Source organism: Neopelma chrysocephalum, unplaced genomic scaffold (assembly GCF_003984885.1).
Source record: "Neopelma chrysocephalum unplaced genomic scaffold, ASM398488v2 Primary Assembly neopelma1_24, whole genome shotgun sequence".
Taxonomy (NCBI): Eukaryota; Metazoa; Chordata; class Aves; order Passeriformes; family Pipridae; genus Neopelma; species Neopelma chrysocephalum.
In genome coordinates, this window is record NW_020897693.1 from 26,898,592 (window position 1) to 26,912,812 (window position 14,221).

Sequence of the window (14,221 nt, forward strand, 5' to 3'; positions counted from 1 at the left end):
TGAACTAGGATTTTTTTAAAATATCTAAGAGGAGTCATCTAGGGCACTGAGCCCATTCTAGGGAGCCCCTGCGTTGTACCTCCTTTGACACTCCTGTAAATACCATTGATGCTACCCGGTGTCTTTCCACTTTGCCTATGAAATAATGCACAAGTCCCAAGTTATAAACAAGTTGAATCTTAAACCAGAATCTGTCTAATTACATGCAGTTGTTTTCTGAAGTAATTATTGTGTTTTCATGGCAGTCATTTAGAATGGCATCATACATCTGTAACACAGCAGTCTGTGCATTGTTCAGACATTCCTGTACTATTTGAAGTTTACAGACTGTCATGAATTTAAATAAAATTCATGCATTCTCTGACACTTTATCTTAAGTAGAACAGAAGTAACTTATGCTCGAATAGAAGAAGTTGAAGATTTTTCTTGATGCAAAGGATTGGACAGAGGTTTAAAATCCTCTTTTACCTATAGAGGAAATCACCATAAAACTTAAAATGGAATATTAAAAAAAAAAAACAGGTTTCTCAGAGAGGATATGTACTTTTTCACCATGCTGAGCAGATGTTTCTAAGTCCATAATATTCAGGTACACTTTTTTGTCTATTTTATTATATGAATTGGTTAATATCTTTGTTTAATACAATTGTTAGATTTCCAAACAGTATTGTAAATTCTGTGTCCTGGAGGTAATTGTATAGGTAATATCAATTTAATCGGTCTCCTTTTACAAGTTTCTTGAACAGAACAGTTAAAATATGAGTAGTAGAAATAAAGAATATTACAAAGGTAAAAATGACAGATTAGAACATTGCTACATTTACATTGCAGTAAAATCTCATGTAGGTTAATTAATATGATTTGTAGTATTATCAGAAGAAAACTAAATATTTTTGAAAACCGTTGCTGCCTATCAAAATGATATGCCTATCAAAAATTCAGTAGGAAGAAAATACATGTTTCTGTTTCCTTTTTTTTTGTCTCATCAAGTTTCTAACATCTATTTTGTTACTAGGTATTATTTCAAATGTTCCACAGTTTGATATGTTAAACCAGGCTTCTTTTATGGCCCGCCTTCAGAACACACAGTGCATTAAATTCCACAGTGGTAGTGGGTCTTTCATCTTGTGCCTAGTGTATTTCATTTCCCCTGTGCTCAGATTAAGCAAAGTTTTTGTATTCATTTGAAGCAACTGTAGTGAGAATATTTAACACAGGTCAAATGCAGATAGTGGAACTCCAGAAGTCCTTGAAAATAGTCTGCCATTTGACACTAGGCCACAATGGGAGGTAAAAGGGTTGCCACTTTAACTTTTTCTTAAAGGAAGATTATGATACTCTATTTGTAACATAAGTGGAGCCTTAATGAATTTTAAAAAGGAGTATAGTCAACAAAAAGAACAATAAAGCAGTCTACATGATTTTAACTAAAGCCATTATTAGAAATTGAATATGTATGTGTATAAAAGTCATATGGTTGTATAATACTCTAAACAGTATGCTAAATTTAACTTGTAGAATATAAACAAAAAAATATGAACAATAGAAAATAAGAAAGGAGAGCATTTCTTGTGTGAACATTTATGTAGATAGATACAATCAAAACCTCAGGTGGCAAAAGTCAGCATAACTCTCTGATTTCCATGAACTGATTTATACTAGCTTATTTGCCATTTACAAGTAATATATACATGCATTTGAATGTTGTTTTTCAGGTAGACACAGTGAAGAAATGCATGTCAAGTTATTCAGGGTGGTAAACAGCCTAGTTCATCCAGGCTGACTGATTTTCCCCTGCAGCAGTTCCCTTATAAGAATTTTTTTGAGTGATTCTTCATCTCCTCCGCTAAAAATATTAATTCTGTTTTGAGCCTGTCACTTTTCTGCTAAGCAAGAGTGGATATATGCATCCACTGTTTGCTTAGGCCAGAACCTCTGGTCAAAAGTCTAATGTGTGATGACTGTGAAAGGATTTCAACCATGAAGTGAGTACCTGTTGTCAGTGCCTCATTATAGAGGGGAGAATGCTATTTTTGTTGAAAAGTGATCAAGGTCTTACTTTCACTCATGAAACTTCCCTATTAAACTGTAGTCCAAATTGCATGTAGGGGACTTTAAATTCCCACAATGAAGGATGGAATTTCAGGATAATCATCACCTTCAAAGTTTTTTTGTTCTCCTTTGGATGAGTTAATCCTGCTCATCAGAACTGAAAGAAGAGCCATATTACCACCCCAGCCTACATAGTTTTATTAACAACTGATCCTTCCTAAAACTGTAGCAGGTTAATAGCTTTCAGACATCACAAACACTCCTTCCAAGTCAGTGCTTCCAACAAGTATTTTGATGTTCAGTACCAAGTAGCTATTCTAGATCTCTTTCTTTTCCAGGGAGGGTATTTTAACTTGTCTCTTCAATGTAAGCTCCATAAAAATCAGAAAACTCAGATTTTGGAAACTGGTCCAACTTAATCAAACTTCAGTAGTGAGGGTCCTTCCCTTAAATTTGTGGGCAATATCAGCTTTGTCGTGGTTATGCAGGACCTGGAAAAGTATTCCTGTTACAGGAAGGAAAATCAGCTACTGAATAGTGTATGAGGTCTTCCTGGGGTGGTGTTAACTTTCTGCATAAGGGCCCCTATGATGCTGTGTTTTGCATTTGCGTCTAACACACTAATGTTGCACAGTTTCAAGGCTTTCTGTTTTTCCCACTCAGCACCTCAGTGAGTAGACTGGGCATGGCCAAGAGGCAGCCACGAGCATATCCCATAACATGCTCAGCCATAGAAAAAGGGGAGTTTTGTCTCCCAAGCTGGCTGTTCCCCAGAGGTTGGCTGGGCATTGGTCTGCCACTGGGAGGTGGTAAAGGATTGCCTTTGCATTGCTGGTTTTATTATATTCACTTACTAAACTGCCTTTGTCTCAACCCAAGAGTTCTCTCGTGTTTGTTCTTCCTGTTGTCTCTCCAGTCCTGCTGGGGCTGGGGCAGGCAAGTGCTTAGAAGCTGCCCGGGCTCAACACCACAAATAGATGAAACAAATTACCACTGAAGAGAAACTCCACAATTAACTAGGAAAATTCATATCTGTCCTTCTCCCTCATCAAGCTCCAGTCAAAATTAGAGCTCAAAATATCTCTTCCTTTTGAAACTGTGCTAGAATCTTATCTCTATTCAGATGCAGAAAAAATCTTCTACCCTCAAAAATCAGAAGGGGAAAAAAAAAGATATTAACTCAGGAAAACAGCTTCTTTCTTCCAGTGGAAGTACTTCTTTACTAGTGTATATTATAATCCAAGGGATCCTACTAAATTTCAGTGCTTGATTATCCTCATCTCTTGTTCTGTGTACTGGTCATAATGATTTCATTTCCTCTTCCTCCTCTTCTCTGAGGGATATCACGTGGTCTTCAAAATTAGTAATAGATCTTTAATTTTCTTATTCATAAAAGTCAATGTAAACCAAAAATTATTTATGCTTACCTGTACTCCACTTTCAAAAAAGTAGGTAAGACAGTGTGAAAGTGAACTACTATTATTTTGAAACCCCTTTAAATTTTTGCATAGCAAAAATGAGCAGTGTGGTCAGTACCCAGTAACGTGCATGCCAGCTCAGCAGTGAATAATCCCTTTCAGCTTCCTCTCTGTATTTATTCACTTTCATTGATAAAAAATAAAAATGCTTCCAGCTGATATGATACCTGTTCAGTTCTTATCAGTCCTTTAGTAGTAACACAATGAACACAGGTGATAACATTGAAATCTAACTTTGATTTTATCTTGGACATTATTTATTGTTAATATTATGCAGGTCTTTATGCATCTTGCTTATAAGCAGCTTTGTGAAAACATCCTGGCCATCTTCTGTAGTTGACCAAAGTAGTTACTTTTGCATACATATATCAACGAAGAAGCAAGTCTGAAAGAGGAAAATGTAACTATTAGCTGATGAAAATACAGGCTGAGTTTCGGCTGAGACAGCTGACCTGAATGGATCAAAGTATTATATTGTATAATATATCATATAAATTCATGCTTGACAATAAAAACTGGAGCAGGGTTGAGTTTTTTTCTAACTCTTTGGGCAACCCACTACAGTGGCTTGTAAGAAATCACCTGAATTGCATAACCTGAGCTTGACTCCTGTAACATTGAACTGTGGAAAACTGGTCCTGCAAAATTCAAATTCCAAACTGTATGTAGGACATTATTGACCAATGTAAATGGCTTGAGTTAAAATAAAGGTCATGTGAAGTCCTAATAGTCCTGTTATATGCCATTTAACTGATCTTTCTTTGCAGTCATGCCATATTGAAAAATGAAAGTAACTGACTACCCTGCTGAAAACAAACATTTACCTCAAAAGTATTCATATGCATAAGATAGAATGTAAATGTATTTTCCACTAAAAAGTATCACATTCAAAATTAAATGAATTGCCAGAAAGCCGATTGTATCCTGAGCTGTATCCAAAGCAGTGTGACCAGCAGGTCACGGGAGGGGATTCTGCCCCTATACTCTGCTCTGGTGAGACCTCACCTGGTATCCCTTGCATACTGCATACTGGGGTCCTCAGCACAGGAGGGACATTGACCTGTTGGAATGAGTCCAGAGGAGGGCCAACAAGATGATCAGAGGGATGGAGTACCTCTCCTATGAGGAAAAGCAGAGAGAACTGGGATTGTTCAGCCAGAAACAGAGAAGCCTTCAGGGTGTCCTGATTGTGACCTTCCAGTACCTGAAAGGAACCTACAGGAAGGATGGGGCAAGACTATTTACAAGAGTATATAGTCACAGGACAAGAGGGAATGGGTTCAAATTGAAAGGGAGTAGACTTTGATTAGATACTAGGAAAAAATTCTTTTCTGTGAGGGTGGTGGGACACTGGCACAGGTTGCCCAGGGAAGTTGTGGGTGCCCCATCCCTGGAGGTGCTGAAGTCTGGAGTGGATGGGGCTCTGAACAGCCTGGGCTAGTTGAAGGTATCTCTGCCCACAGCAGGGGGTTTGGAACTAGATGATCTTCAAGGTCCTCTTCCAACCCAAACCATTCTATGATTCCATGATTCCATGAAATCATTTTTGATTGCACATCTGTATATCATATTACTAATAAAGGTGGTTGTCTCAATGACAGAGAGCCTGGCAATTAGTAGAAGTTTAATAACACCACCAGAATTTTCAAATTGTTTTTCTTCTACCTATAGCAGCATCACAATTTTCTTCCTTGCATTCTACAAAATTAATTACAGGTTTAACAATGGTAGCTAATGGTGCTGTACATGTACAGGTGAACAGGTGATGTAATTAGAATATGTGAGGTGAAACCTGACATTTGGTTTAAAAATTGCTTCCAGAGCTCATTGTCAAAGTTCAGAAGAAAAGTAGACTTTCAAAGAAAGTATCTTTGCAATCAGTATCTGAAATTCAAATTCTAAATAATAAAATCCATTATCCTTAATGCCCACAAAGTAGATTTTGACCATTAATTTTGCTCATTTTCTGTCCCATTTGAGTACACACTCTCAAATGATTTTCAAGTGAAATCTTTCCATCTTGAACATCCTTAATTCAGTTCAACTCTCTTTCCTAAGTGCTTATTTTTGACACTACACATGAAAAATAAAACCCTTAGAATGACAATCTGTGATCATATTTCATGTGGCAGACTTCATTTGCTTTCAGTTTATATTATTACTAATTTATGGCTTTGTTCCTTAAATAGTTATCTTTTTTTTTCCCCCCCACGTAACTGATATATTGAATGATGTATGTTTGAGAGGTATTTCAGGGATCTTAACTTCAGTCTTAACTGGTTATCTCTTGGTTCAGGAACTTTTAGTTTGTTGAGAGAAAGTTACTATTTTTAAGCAAATAAAACAGCTTTTCAGTATGTAATTATTTTCTTATCAATTTTACATTTTCATGCCCTTTTGAGCATCTAGCATGCAGTGCTTGAATTTACATTTAGCTCTGCAGGAACTGTTTTAAATATTATTATTAAGAAGGAAGAAATCAAAAATCAAAGTGAATTTTTAGTACAATAGCAGAGTATAGGAAGGTGCAATTGCAGCAACAGCAGCCTGGATTAGTATATAGAACTAACTCACAGCTTGACAGAAAATCCCTGCTGGGGAGGAAATGTAGGGGAACTGGCAGAATTTTGCTACATCTGCTCCCTACTGCTAATAAGTTTTAACCCATTTCATTTTTATTATACTTGCTGTTTAGATATTTTGCTTCCAAAATTATATCTGTAACTATGAGAACACATAAAAGGGAGCACAACAGGTAGGGCTGTTTAAAAATTTAAAACTATCAGCAAGGGATATTAAAGGCCATAATGAGTAAGGTGGTTGCCTTCTCAGTGTGGGTTTTTAGAGTTCAGGCACTGCAGCGCTGGTAGAAAGGCTGAGCATAAGTAGTGGATAAAACAGATTTCGTAGCTTGAGTTGCTTGTACAGCCAGAAGGCACCATTACATTATTTATTCTGACCTGTATATCACAGACCATTACATTTCACCCAGAAATTCCTATTTTGAACCCTGCGAGTACACTTGTACGAAAATATATTAGACCTTAAGAGTTCCAAATACTTCATTCCACAGGATGAGAACCAAAAGGCTGAGCTTCCCATGCAGTAGGAAGAGGGTTGGTTAAATATACGTCCTGGTAGCCTGACTACTTCTGCAGAATAAGGCAAACAGCCAAAAGCTTGTATGGACTTAACAAAAGTGAAAATCCCTTCCTGACCCATTTGACTTAAGAAAAAAGATATAGGTATTCATATTTTCCATTTGATATTATCCCATGCTTCCCATAACCGATCATCCAGCATTTTAAAATCTTTCTTTTGCTCTGATGGTGGCATAATTGTCACATACAATTATGAAATGTATTTTGAAGAGAGACTGAAATTTATGAAATTAGGTGGGTAGTTGAAAACTTGGAGTCCATGGGGCTATTGAGACTGCTTTTAGATATTGGATTAGAACAAGATTGTGATACTTACCTGAGAAATCAAGCAAAAATGGAAGTCTCTGTCCTAAACAGGAGATTCTTCTCACCCTGCATGCAGAAGCCTGTGTCTTTCAGTTGGCTAGTTTGCATTTTCTATTTTTCTTTCAATTTATTCTAACAAGTAATTACTTGAGCTTCCTTTTCAAGAAAACTTCCAGGTTACTAAGTCCAAAAAGCAGAGGTGATGGCCTAGTTATTGCAGACTTTATATTGTTCAGTTGTTCAGTTGTTCTAGAGACATGCTCAAAGCTGACTATGTCTTCATGGAAATGTGAGACTGATTGCTCTTGTTTTTATCCTGTCACAGAGCTTCTCAGTTTCTGAAATGAAAGGATGAAAACACAGTTATCCAACAATAGAAAAGAGAAACAAAATTAACAAGCAAATTATATCCGTCTGTACTATATATAATCAAAAGAGAGCTTGTAAGGTTATGTCTTAAATTTCAACTGAACCCTTTTTTCTATCACACAGAAATGATGAAAATTTGTGCCACTTCTTGGCCTCTGTTGACAATCACATTAAAAGATAGAATAGCAAGTTGCTAATTTATTCTGTTTGAGCAATACAAGCTATAGATCCTGTAAAGTCATTGATCTGCTTTCTTATGAGCTCTCTGTTTGCATGAGTTCCATATTTGTTTTCTTTTTTTATATAAGGCTTACCTATACTTACAGTAAAACTATTCAGAGACCATTTGTCATGAAACTTTTGATTCTACAAAGACTTATATATATCCTTTATGCACCAAAAAGCTGTCTCAACTTATAAATCAAATTTATGGTATATTTATTGTGGGATTTAGGTCCTAAGAGTGTTGTTACTTAATTTTCGTGGTAGTTTCTTCTGACATACTTGGTTGACTACCATAAAATTTTAGCCCATCACCTTGTCAAATCCTAATAATTGCCATCAATATATTGTATAGATTCAAATTTCCTATACTCTCACTAAGATAACTTGAGGTATGCTTATTTTATTCATCTACCTCTCTGGGAAAAGTTAAGCTGTGCTTGGCATGTTAACTGCTGATCATTTCATATCTAATGATTAATTTGCATCATTACCATAGCTACACACAGATTTTTTCACAATTATTGTCAGGAAAATTTAATATGGGGTTTTTTCCCAAATGCCAGCATGTGGAATTATAACCATGATATTAGGAGAAGACATTAATTTGAATTCCATTTGAATTCCATATTCCTCTATATCTGCATTCCCTTTTTCACATTTCTGTTTTTTAAGGATAGATAAGACTGCATAAAAAAGAAAATATTCTTCAAAATGTGCTATCAGATGCTGACACAAAAAATAAAGACCCACCTTGTTTTCTTTAGCTTTTCCCTGATTCAGTAACACCAAGTACAGGCTCATTTTCCCAGTTGACATTGTATAAAATTATTTCTACATGACACAATGGTTACTTGTTTCTTTTTATATTTACAGTATTTATTCTATGACAAATATTCATGTTTATAAGACCTCACTTTTAGTCTGCCAGTTTTGTGTTTTGGCATGCAATAAGTAATTTGTTTAATTTCAGAAATAAATACTAAATGTCTGACTTTCTTATTTTTGTAATCTTAGGAAAAAGAACATTCTTAACAATTTTGTTGTTATAAAACACTATGGTATTCATCCTTTGAATTCAGATGTTATACCAGGAATGCATGTGGCCTATTTATTAGACAAACTAGGATGTTGAAAAGGATTGCTTCTATCCTACTTTCTCTAGAAACTGACATTTTTATTCTTATGCAGTTTTCCTAGTGGAATCTTTACTTTTTTAAGTCATAAACTTATTGTTGTGAGACACTCTACCAAAGCTTAAGCTGGATCTCAGGAGTTTGATGCACTCTGTTTAATGCAGGCAGTGTAAAAGAAATTTTAAATGTATTATTTAAAGGCACATTAATCTTGCCACTATAATGGTGTAATAATGCGTACCATATAAGGTTTTCATAAACTCAGCTTCTAAAAGTAACATCACAGTATCTTTCTTTTTGTTCTCCAAGTCAGTTCTTTGTAGAGATAGCAATTATGCATTCATCTCTGTCTCTCACAGCCTGATTCCATATTCAGCTGTGAGGTAGATAGGCCCTAGTCCTTGCTAACCCAACAAAAAGAATATTCGTCATTTAGAACAAATGGAGGATAGTCAAACAAATTTATATAATAAATGCTAATAGCCAAAATATGTACCTTTTTCAGTTTAATTAAGCAAAATAGTTAAATGCTTGTTGCTAAATCCAACAGTGAATTAAGTATATGTTTCTCTTATACTCATTATAACTGTGCTTTCATTGAAATTTTAATTGGTCTGTTTTGGATTTTTTAAAATTGAAAAAATACACTGTTAGTTGGAGAAATTATTTTTAAGGTTAGCACCTTTAAAACAACACTCTGTGTAAGTTAGTTTACAACCGTTACAGCCCAGTGTTTTTCACTTAACTCTGCTTATTACACTGGGTTCTGGTTTGGTGTGTAGCAGTATTGTGAATGCATTAGGCATTCAATAGTGTGAGAGTGTTTGGTAACTCTCCTGAATATGTGCAATGAAAATTGAGTGAATCTTTACTAAGAACTAAGGCTTACAAAATGCATGGATTTGGTCATACTGTGAACCAAGGTGATAATTTCTTGTGTCTGAGCAAAGCTCAGGAAAACATTATGCACAATGCAGTTCAGATAACCATTTTCCTTTAATACAGGTTAATTACAAGTTTAGAAACCCATTGTTAACCCCTGTTGTTCACCTTGCTTCTTGGGATATGAAAGGGCTTGTATATCTGAATTAAACACATTCATAAAAGTGTTACCTAAGGAATGTTGCTACCAAGCTACCTTTTCAGTATCAGCTGATTCACAATATAAAATATAAGTTCCCCTTCTCGTTTCTCATTGTTAGATACCTTACTGAATTGAATGTCACTTGATAACTGTGAAGTACTGTGACCTTCAACAAGTGTTCAGTCAAGCCCTTTGACCCTTTCTATTTCTAGCCAAACTTCTGCACATTTGAGTTGAGCATCTGTTGCAGAACCTCATTAGAGGGGTTAACACAGAGCAGAGTGTCTGGGTGGCTCCAGTGTAACATGGCTCAAAATCCCTGTTCCTGTGGCAGGTGCCTAAAGCAGACAAACCTCCTTCTTGGCACTGTCATGTTTTGGTTGTCTGTGCTGTCTCTATCAGTTAAACAGGAACTGAACATATATGTGTCACCCTAAAAGTAGGATTACAGTTTTACATGTGATTCTGCTTTGGGAAAAAGGAAAAGCAGATTTTTTTTTTTTCTTTCTCAGAAGGCATAACCACATTGAACTCCCACTTCTTCCAGCCCAGTATTCTGATACCAGTACCACTGTTGAGGAAGCTTAATCTCTCGAAGCTGTTATCTGCATCCTTCTACTTGATTCTGTGTTCACTATTCATCCATAAAATCTGCCTGAAATATTACAGATGAACATGAAATTCCTTTAGAATTATGGAAATGTTGGAAGGAACTAGTTGTGAAAAATCAGCCAATCCAGTCAAGAAAGCCCAGTTCTTCACCAAACGCACCACTTGTATTGGCATAAATTCCTATGTAAGAACAAAAGAATAGCCATAATGGTGTAGGCTCTGCTGAGCATTCTGACTCCAAACAGTAGCCCTAAGCAGAACTGAATAGTAAAACCAATAAAAACATATATCTACTCTAATATTCTCCCAACCTCAAACTATATTAATTCCTATTTAAATGGATTAATTTAATAGTTATATAAATAATTTTTATATAAATTATTAACTCATATAAATAAAGAATTACATAGGAATTTCAATATGTCTCTTTTATAATGCCCACTGAATCTGTGTTCTGAGAAGTTCAGGCTCCCCTTGAATCCCTATAAAGTTCTTGCAACCAAAGCATTCTCCATCAAGGAATTGTAGGTGTCACCCACCATTGTCCTTTTTGAAACCATGCTCTTACTAATGTCATTTGACGGTCTGTAGTTCTTGTACAGAAAGACAAGCATGCAAAATCAGTTTTTATCCCTATCCACCCTTCTTATGTCATGTATGATTTTGTAAGCCTCTGTCTTCTCGTTAAGAAGGCTGGAGAACATTTTCAGTCAGACACTCCAGAGCTTTTGATCATCCTTGTTGTGTTCCTCTGAATACATTTTAGATCTAATATGTCCTTTTTCAGTTGAGAGATCCAGAGTTGTTTATCTTACTCAAGATGGGGGTGAACTGTGAATTTCTGCAGTGGCATAATGTTACCTACTTTGTTCTCTTTGTTTTACTGCTGTCAACTGCAGATTCTTTCTTAACCAGTCCATGAAGACTTTCCAAGATGTCACTTAGCATGGCAGTTTTCTCAGTAAAGGTAAAGAAGAGTCACTTTCTCAACCATCCTACAATCTACTCTGTACCTTTGGTTTTTCTTGTGAGTTATTGAAATGTGCATTGTATCACCAGAAGAATGTCAGTATTTTCTTCACGGTGGGAAAAGTCCTTTGTTGAGTTATGGTTTTTTCCTAAAGCAAGGTGTTAAATAATGTCCATAGTCCTTCTTTGGATAGGGAATGATATCAATACAATGTATTTCTAAATACATGCATATAGAAAAATCTACTTTTGGGCTTCCTTTTCCAAACTTTATGGATCCTAATCTTTTCCGTCTTTGATAAATTGAGTAGCAGATGATCCTGTTGGCAGAGGGAGGATATTGTGAATCATGTTTTGAGGAAAGTCTAATGTGCGATTCAGTTGGAGCTAAATCACTTGTCTTATCAAATCTTTGTCCAAATTTTTGGGATCTACCATTTCTTACCTTGACAGAATCAGAATTCTGTCATAGTGTGGTCTCTGAGATGATCCAGTTTACATCTATTCCTGAAAGAAGACGTTGTTACAGAGTAATTTATTTTCTGAGGCTGTCTCCTGCATGGAGAACAGATGTTACCTGGTGTCCTTCTTTAGTCCTCTTGAAATCAGATCATATCAAAATGTAGCACATTAAGTAGCATTTTTCTGCATATTATTTCAGGAGTCAACCATTGAACCTTTATGATCTGCTTTATTTTCCCCTTTGGCAATCGAACTTCTAGTGAAAAGCTACCTTGCAGTATTTGTTATTAGAAAGAATTAAATCCAGTGGAAAAGCTAACAACCAGAAATTGGAACTTCAACATGCAGACTGTCTCCCATGAACTGAAAATCATTTGGAAACTGCTACCTTTAGATGAAAGCTACACCTATAGCCTAATAAAATTTGTAAAAATTTGTAAACTCAGGTATTGCATACTTTAAGGAATCACTGCTTTCAACAGTGTTTGCCTCAACAGTTTTCTTGTCTCTCAACAAGAATTTTAGAACTTCCCAAGAATTCACACTTCTTTTTCAAGAATTACAGTCCAAGCTGTATACTCTTCTACCTCATTTTTTTTTTCCAGGAGTGTGAAAATGTAAAAGAAAGACTAGGCCAAAACCTGTGCTCCTTTATAGAACAATCTACAACAGTATCCTTGGGCAAGAACCCTAAAAACATGTTTTTATTTGTAGTACCTCAGCTGTCTGCCAGAAGTGATGAATCTCATTGATGACAGTGCAGAATCAATTATAAAAAACAACTTAGCCATAAAATAATTCCTCTTCATTTTCACTCTTAATACTTGCTTATGTTGTTCTAGCATCATATGAATATAATTTCTTAGCAGACCTTATATATTCATCCTCATTTGCTAGACAGTCTATCCTAAAGATATTCATCTATTTAAGACAGTTGTAAATTTCTGAAAGGTAACTCAAATGCAGCATCCATGTAAAACACAAATGTCAGCGATTTCTTGAAAGTAAGTCAGAAGTGGTCATTGTTAGAAGTATTTCTGTAAGATTCTGTAGCCGCTGATGAAAGATTATTAGTCCCCAGTAGTCCATCACTTGTGCTTTGTGCAAACTCTAAAGTTAAAGGTTATGAGTGCTATGGTACCATACAGGTGCACCATGAATAGTCTTTCACACAGAATGATTCTCATTTGTTAAATTTGGAAATGTACTTTCTCTTGGCCTTAATTTTCATGTAGTTCTTCGTATTCTAAATGGCGGCTGAAGGCAAGCAGAAATAGTGAGTAATTGATTTAACAACCTAAGACAAGTACAGGGAAGTCGAAAAGTTTGTCTTAGTGCTTGATGTGACCTGAGAGAGCTTCTTTAGACTCTTTTTTTCTAACCAGTACCTCAGCACCTTGGGCCAGCAAAGTGGCCTTTAAGCCTGAATGAGCATGACTTTTTTTTTTCTCAGTGTAGAGCTCCAGTATTTCATCTTTTTAAACTGTTTTACAGCACTCAGAGCAGAATTATATTGACAAGGTTAGAATTCATCTCCTAGAGGAGAATACTGTGCTCCTGTTAAGTGCTAATATAACATTTATGTGTTGGTACCTTAATAACAGCCCCAGCGAGCCTAATAAAAGTACTGAAAGCAAACAGTACTCCATGAGATTTTATTATGACTGAAGTGACTGCAATTTGAGACAAATTATCCCTGTTTTTGTTCCCATATCAAAAACAGAAATGCTAAAGCAATTGCTGCATGTTTGGGATAGAATTACACTCCACTATCATTAATATAGAAGTAAGTGCATTTTTCATGTAAACAGCTCACGAGGGTCAAGCATCAAAGATATTCTGTGTAGAATTCTTGTCAATAACTTTGTGAGTGAATTTTGAAATAAAGTGCCTGGAACCTGTCATTATTTCTTTCTCTCAAAGTTGAGAGCGAGTGGATGAAAATTGAGCTTGTGAATTGAAGGTACTGCAAGTTATATGGCCTTATCGACTTCAGGCAAAATGGCAGGTCTGCCTTGTTATTATTTTTCCTTTCAGAGGTTAAGCAATGGACAATATTACCACTATATACTTCTGTGTAAGCAAATTGGTATATAACAAAGTTATTATCTGTGTACACAAAGAAGATGATGTAAGTCACGAATATTAAAAATCCTTAGTATACTGTCACTTCATAAAAACAGGAAAAATGGAGGAAAAAGGTAATCTGCTCATCAAAATAAGCATTTCAACTGTTCAGTTACTTGAAAGCTATTAAAAACCATCAGAAGAAAAGGACCTCAGTTACTCAGAATTAGCTTACCAAGTTAGCTAATTAGACATGCTGGTTGATATGAAAACAATTTAAATATATGTTCTGAATGAGCTCTG

General features: G+C 35.7%; 1 protein-coding gene across 5 annotated transcripts in view; it reads left to right on the top strand.

Annotated features, from left to right (window-relative positions):
* DPH6 (diphthamine biosynthesis 6) overlaps positions 1 to 14,221 on the top strand; it is a 206,509-nt gene that overhangs the window by 146,166 nt on the left and 46,122 nt on the right. The gene's annotated exons all lie outside the window — the stretch shown is intronic.